Here is a 6136-nt window from a genome sequence, read left to right on the forward strand (position 1 = left end):
GGTGGGCACTGTGCTACACTCCAGAAGGTACCTCATTGAACAAGACAGACTGTGGTTCTCTCCTCGTGGGGCTTACATTCTAATGGGAGAAAAAATTTACAAACAAACCAACAAATAGTATAATTATTGTGGCAAGATGGAGATGCACATGCCATGGTTGAGAGTAATAGAAAGAACAGGAGACAGGGAAAAGGGTGAAATTGTTTTTTTAGATATCATCTTTTTGCGTTTACTTACATAAAGTCTACAAATCTTAAATGGACAGCTCAATGAATTTTCACATATGTACACACCTTGTCACCTTCATGTAGATCAAGAACAGAATATCTCCAGCCCCCCCAGCTCCTCAAGGCTCTCTGAAGCCCCCTCCAAGTCAGTACCAAGAAGAAGTTAATTTTTAAGCTGGGCCCTAAAACAGGAGATATAGCAAGGCAAAGGGGGAGGGGTGTCCTGGCAGAAAGAGCGGCAGGTGTGGAGGAAAGAGCTTGGCACACCTGCGGAACTGGCTGAAGGCCAGAGGGATGGGTGAGTGAGAAAGGAGATAGGGACCTGAGGTGCGAGGCTGGAAGGTTACACGGAACCTCACAGGTCGTGGCAAAGAGTTCATTCAGCTCAAGAAAGCAGGCGTGAGCGTGACAGTCATACAGGGATGACCTTGAATCTGCTCCACGCGTGAGGCAAGTCAACGTCACACTTAAGCCCTTCATTATTAGTAACAAATCACCTGCGGGCCCGCTTCTCAATCAGTGAGGTACTTGGGTTACCCCAGCATGCCTGAGAACCACTGGGCAGACGTGAGTAGCGTACAGATGAATCTCTTCCCCCGCCCCAGGGTTTCCAGCGTGCAGGGATCTGAGCAGCTGGTGCTGAGAAGCCTCCCAGGTTGATTGCTGGAGAGAACTTTCTGATGGAACCGCAGGTCCCTGGCAGATTGGGTTGACCATCTCCTAGCTGGAAAAGTGGGGCTGGGGGGCAAAGGAAAGGAAAGGAGACGCTGCCTGAGGTGGTCCTGGAAGGGGTGAACCCCTCCGTAAATGAAATGGAGCTTACTTAAAATAATTCCATTCTCTTTAGGCCACAAAACATATCAGTTTGGGATGGGTCTGAGAAACCTAAGAAGGAGTTTGGGGCCCAAGCAGATTAGTGTGTGGTTGGGGTCCTGCCCAGCACCCCTGTAGGAAAGGGCCAGCTTCTGAGCTCGAGGCATTTTTGTCTATGAACAATTCTTTTGTCTTTTCCTTTCTTCTTCTTTATTTTACATTCTTAAAAAGAGCACCTTTAGCCGCTTCCTCTTCCTGCCCCCAGGGATTCAAGCATTTGAAGGCAGTTGACTCAACTCTGTGAAACCTCAGTAATAAATGCAGCCTGAGCAAGATGGGCAGGACCCTGAAGCTCTGTGGTTGCCACTTCTGGGCCTGACCTAAACCCATGTCCCCTTGGCAGCCTGCCAGGGAATCCTGGGGTGGGGGGATAATGGGGTGGGGGGAGCCTTAGCACTCTTTGTAGGGGATCGGGCAGGTGGAGGCAGAGGCCTTGCAGGACCAAGTTTTGGGGTCTCGTCTTCCTTGGATGTGGCCCAGGACTGCTGGAAGTGGGGAGGTGGGAGCGCTGGGTTGGTGGCAGGTGGGCAGAAGTAGGTGACACAGTTGAGGGGGGTCTCTGGTAGCCAGTTGATGGCAAGGAGGAGGGCTGGTGTGTCCCCTAACACTCCTGAGGGTGGCTGACGCCTTGGTGCCTTGAGTACTTGGAGTCCTCCAGCAGGTGATGCAGGATGTAGGCCCAGTTGAGGAAGGTGTTCCAACGAGGTGGCCTTCCCAGACATGCTGGGGCACCAGACCCTCCTCCTAGTCTAGCTACTTACTGTGGGCCCCTGCAAATAGGGCCTATCTTTAAGCCTTCATGCTTTTTTGTCTTTTGTTAAGTTTTATTTATTTATTTATTTTTATTTGTTTATTTTTGGCTGCACCACGTGGCTTGCAGGATCTTAGTTCCCTGTCCAGGGATTGAACCTGGGCCCTGGCAGTGAAAGCACTGAGTCCGGCCAGGGAATTCCCTAGGGCTTCATGCTTTAGGCATTGAGGAAGACCCAGAATTCAGCGCATCTTTGTGCAATAAAATTGCCCTTGGCCCCAGGGTCTTTTCTCATAAGGGACACTCTTCAAAAGTCAGCCGTTATCAAAGAGAAACAAAGCTGAACACTGGGGGCTTCCCTGAACACTGGGGGCTTCCCTGGTGGCGCAGTGGTTAAGAATCCGCCTGCCAACGCAGGGGACAAGTGTTCAAGCCCTGGCCAAGGAAGATCCTACATGCCGCGGAGCAACTAAGCCCGAGTGCCACAACTACTGAGCCTGCACTCTAGAGCCCGTGAGCCACAACTACTGAAGCCCGCACGCCTAGAGCCCGTACTCTGCAACAAGAGAAGCCACTGCAATGAGAAACCTGCACACCGCAACGAAGAGTAACCCCCGCTCGCTGCAACTAGAGAAAGCCCGTGCACAGCAAGGAAGACCCAAAGCAGCCAAAAATAAATTAAATAAATTTCAAAGAAAAGCTGAACACTAGTTAAAGTGGTAAGGACTGATTTTAATCAGTAATATACTATTGTAGTATATTACTGCATTGGAAGAGTCCAATGTGAATTGGGCTCACTTTGCTTTGTTCAGCGGTGACTGGGTGTTTTAAAGGGAGGATGAGGGAGTGGGGATGGGGCTGACTGGGGGCTCTGTAGACTCAGGGAAAAGGGGGAGGGGACTGGTCCAGGTGAAACCCTTATGGACTTGCTAACTGGCCTCTATCAAAATGGGGTTACTACGTTCCCACAGAGACTGGGAAACAGGGACGCTATCTTCAGATGTTGGCTGGAACAAACAGTACATGATTTTGGCTGCCTTGAGTGTTTTCAGGCAGCCACTTTAAGGGGGGCATGGGTCACAGGGCCTTGAGCTGTTGGAAACGATGTTAGTGTTTGTTCAAGTCCTTATAGGCCCAGGTTGACAGGCCTAGTAAAGAAGAGGGCTCAGAGGAGCCTGGCTAGGGTTTGGGCAAGGAGAGGTTCTTTGTCACCGTTCGCTTCTGGAGAAAGCCTGGGAAATATGCAGTTCTGATTATTTCAGTGCAAAAGCAGCAGACCACACTGCCCTAACAGGCTGGCCCAGCCCAGCCCTTGCCGGGCCTCAGGGCACCTCCGACAAGTGAGGGGGTCAGCACATCAGGTATCTGCGGGTTCTTCCAGGGCCGCCTTCTGGATTAAGACTATGGTCGAGAATAAATAAAGAAACAAACAAATAAATAAATAAATATTTTAAAAAGACTACGATCGGGGGAGGCAAATGGGGCACTCACCTCACGTGCAAAATTTAAAGGAGTTGCCCCCAAAATAATCAATATAAATAATATTTTAATTCAATGTCTTAATAAATCAAAATTAATACCAAAAAGTGTCTTGATGAACAGAATATCATAATTTTAAGTAAAGATGGGATCTGACGGTGCTGGCATTAGGGTGAGGTAAGGGAGGCCCGGCTGTGCAAGCTGCATCGGACCCCTGGGAAGCCAGGTCCTGGAGGCAGAAGCTTCTTCACTCCCTGCCTGTCATCTTCACTCATTCCACTAGGGGGCAAACGTCTACCACACAAACCTCCAGTCCTGAGGCTTAGAGGCTGGAAGATCTGCCCTGGTTTCTTCTCCAGGCTGTTTTCTAGATTCTGAGCCAAAGGAAAAAAGAGAGAGAGAGAAAGAGAGATTCTGATCCGTGATATTATTCGACCATGACCCTCAGCTGGAGAAAAGAAAAAGAATAAGAACACAAGAACCACACATCTTTCTAGCATTATCAGTTAAAGGGATTTCACACACATTCTAAATTACAGAGGCAGCTGGTAGAGTGCAGGAATACTGCAGTTGTCCAGGAAAACAAGAAATCTGGGTTCCAGTCCCAGCTCTGTCTTCTTCTGATTCCTTGTGCGGCTTTGGCCAAGACATTTCACGTCAGGTGGCCTCAGTTTCCCTATCTGTGAAATGAAGGATTGAATCAGATGGTCTCAGAATCCATTTTGGCACTAAACATTTATGCTTGTGTCTCCAAAGCAGAGCTAAGAGCCTGAAATTCCTGAAACATAAATTAAAACAGCTGGATGAATCAGGCCAGCATGTTCTGAAGCATTGAACGTTCACATCTGGCCCTCTGCTTCCACCGAAGACAATCAGTGGTTGCTGTTATTAGGTTTCCTGAGCTGGAAGATAATAACATTATTATCTAACTGAACATTAGTCACATGCTGGGTGTTATGTGTATTGTCTCTTCTCAGCTTCTCCACACCGCTGTGAGCCGCTACTACGATCAACATCCCCTCTTTACAGATGGGGAAAGTTGAGTCCTAGAGAGCTTGGGTCAATGCCAAAGGTCAATGCAATGGGACTGGAACTAAGCGGGTGCATCTAGAGGCTGCACTTTCAGCTACATTGGCCATGAGCAGGCCCCTCTGTGGGCAGTAGGCCCTCCCCACCACCCTGTGTGCCCCCTGTGGAGGGGAGCCAGAGAAATGTGGGCAAGTGCTCTGACTTGGAAGCACTCCTATGTGGTGGGGTTTGGGTCCCAAGTATTTCCCTCCCACAAAGCAGGATCCTGTCTAGTCAATTACAGATTTCATCTCAACTCAGCAGACATCTCTGAAGGCCTCACTGTGGTCAGGGATGACGCCTGTGGTCCCCAGGACAGGTGGGGAGTCAGTAGCTCGCAGGGTAGAGAAGGGTGTGGACACAGCTGCACCTCCTCCAGCCCTTTAGTTCCCTTGATGGGACCTGGGAGTCTGGCCCTTTACAAGCTCCGCAGCCAACTGTGAAGTACAGCCAGCTTTGCCAATCCCCGGGCCAGGCTGAGGGGAAAACTAGAATGGAAAAGACTCAGCTTCTACTCTTTGATGGGGCTGGAGCCTATGTGTGTTTCTTTTTCTTCATTTTCCCCTTTCCTGGTGTCCCTTCCACAGCTGTCCTCAGGCCCAGGTGGGCGCTGGCTGTGGAGCTCTGCGGGTAAGATGGAAGTTACCCTCACAGGCCTAGCCCCTCATGCAGCGGCTGAGGCCAGGACGAGGGTAGGTGCTTACTTATTGGCTCCTAATAACCTCTGCAAAATTCCAGGCCTCTCCCTGCTCTGGAGACAAAAGCCTAAACAGAATTTCTCAGAAAGGGCCCAAAGATGGCTCTGGGCAAGTTGCTTTTTAATTTTTATTTATTTTTCCTCTGAGGCATTTTATCTGCACGTATGTATTACATCCCTAGAAAAAGAATCCAAGGATTCTCCCTCCTGTGTGTTTTCATCTTGCTTCTTCATGGTCCATGATGCCAGCTGAGGTTGACAGTACAATGATACCAAACGGATGGGATGGGAGCAGGTTATTCTGCCATTTTTCTAGATCTTTGAGTTGCACATCAAACCTGCGGCTGATCACTCCACACTTATTTAGCCTGCCTGTGAGGTTCACAACACTTTTCCCAGCCCTGTGATCATCGATGATTTCAAATTCACCAACGTAAACATGCTTCATCATCACAGTTAGAAACCTGACGACGGCTTTGGAGCTCTGCCTAAAAATATGGAACGCTTCACGAATTTGCATGTCATCCTTGTGCAGGGGCCATGCTGATCTTCTCTGTATCGTTCCAATTTTAGTATATGTGCTGCCGAAGTGAGCACAAGTCGCTTTTTTTGAAAAGATATTCTTCATCTACTTTATCATTTTGCCTCAGATTGACCCTGATTAAAAACAAGAAGGAAGGGACTTCCCTTGGCGGTCCAGTGGTTAAGACTCAGTGCTCTCATTGCCGTGGGCCTGGATTCATTCCCTGGTCGAGGAACTAAGATCCTGCAAGCCTCATGACGTGGCCAAGAAAAAAAAAAAAAACAAGAAGGAAGAGTTTAGCTTCATCTCTGGTATTTATTTTCACTGATGCCCTTGTAAACTCACAACCTCAATTCATCCCCACCCCAAGCAATTTTTCAAGCTGAGGCTGACAATAACCTAAAATGGCCTCCTGGTGTGAAAAGTCCATGTTCCACGTGGGGCTTTCTCATCCCATAAAGCGCATTTAATGTATGAGCTTAATTACATGGAGATCAAGGGCCTCAGAGGTGAAAGGC

General features: G+C 48.8%; 1 non-coding gene across 1 annotated transcript; it reads right to left on the reverse strand.

The window, feature by feature from the left end:
* Positions 1–5585: 5585 nt before the first annotated feature.
* Positions 5586–5692, reverse strand: LOC132423805 (U6 spliceosomal RNA). Its single transcript, XR_009519108.1, has one exon. It is a non-coding gene; the product is annotated as a U6 spliceosomal RNA (small nuclear RNA).
* Positions 5693–6136: the final 444 nt, after the last annotated feature.

Source organism: Delphinus delphis, chromosome 3, assembly GCF_949987515.2.
Source record: "Delphinus delphis chromosome 3, mDelDel1.2, whole genome shotgun sequence".
Taxonomy (NCBI): domain Eukaryota; kingdom Metazoa; phylum Chordata; class Mammalia; order Artiodactyla; family Delphinidae; genus Delphinus; species Delphinus delphis.